Below are 1,062 nucleotides of genomic sequence, written 5' to 3'. Positions count from 1 at the left end.
ATTTTACCCATTTACATAGAGACATACATACTTATATATAAAGCCAGATGTGAAATTCTATACATGTATGTTTTTTACTTTTCTTCTATCTACCCAGCAAACCAAAATCGGAAGAAACATCAGAGTTCGGTCCGAATTCGGTCCGAAAGTCGGATGAAACGTCCGAGTTCGGATCCGAATTCGGTCCGAACTCTGACCGAAAGTCATATGGCGTGGTTGACGTGTTCTCTGACCGAAATTCGGATGAAAATCGGATGTTATAGCCGACTTTCGGACCGAATTCGGTCCGAACTCTGATGAGCTATCGTATAAATTTCTAATTTATTTACCGACTTTCGGACAGATATCGGTCTGAATTCGGAAGTAAAATCTTATGAAATTCGAAAGTGTTCGCCGACTTTCGGACTGAAGTCAGATGAACTATCGTATAGCATTCGACCAGAATTTGTTTTTATTATTAAAAGATGTTGAAAATACACAGTTAGTTCATGAAATATCCAAATCCTATAAAAGTCAACACGATCTGTGAAATATGTATAACAATTGTTATTAATATATGAAAAATTACATGTCTTCGCATGCAAAAAAAAAATTGATACACATAAAAGTGTTAAGAAACTTAACTTTGGCCATATACAAAATAAAACATATGACTTTCCACGGAATAGTGCTGAAGTTTGACGAAGAACATCTTTACTTTCATTAACTTCATAAAAATAAAGAAATATGTATGCAACCGATCACTATGAATAACATTTAAACACTATCATGCATCAACACGCATAACAAAAATAAACCAAATTTGTTCTCGGATACAGAAATTAGAACCCGAGCACTCAATTTTTCGTTCGTACTGCATCAACGTCGGCACATCAACAATTACACATTTACAATGTGCGAGCGAAACATGTACAATTCTTTTCTCTCTGTTTATTTACACTTAATTTTGCCAAAGCAGCACAAGGGAAAATAGAAAAATTCCCTTCAGAGAGGGAGAGAGAGGACGGAAAAAGTTCGTCAGACTAGTCGGACAGAGTTCGGACCGAAGTCGGTCAGACGCGT

This window comes from Musca autumnalis, unplaced genomic scaffold (genome assembly GCF_047663935.1).
Source record: "Musca autumnalis isolate F117 unplaced genomic scaffold, ASM4766393v1 scaffold_1, whole genome shotgun sequence".
Lineage (NCBI taxonomy): Eukaryota > Metazoa > Arthropoda > Insecta > Diptera > Muscidae > Musca > Musca autumnalis.
This window is presented reverse-complemented; position numbering follows the sequence as displayed.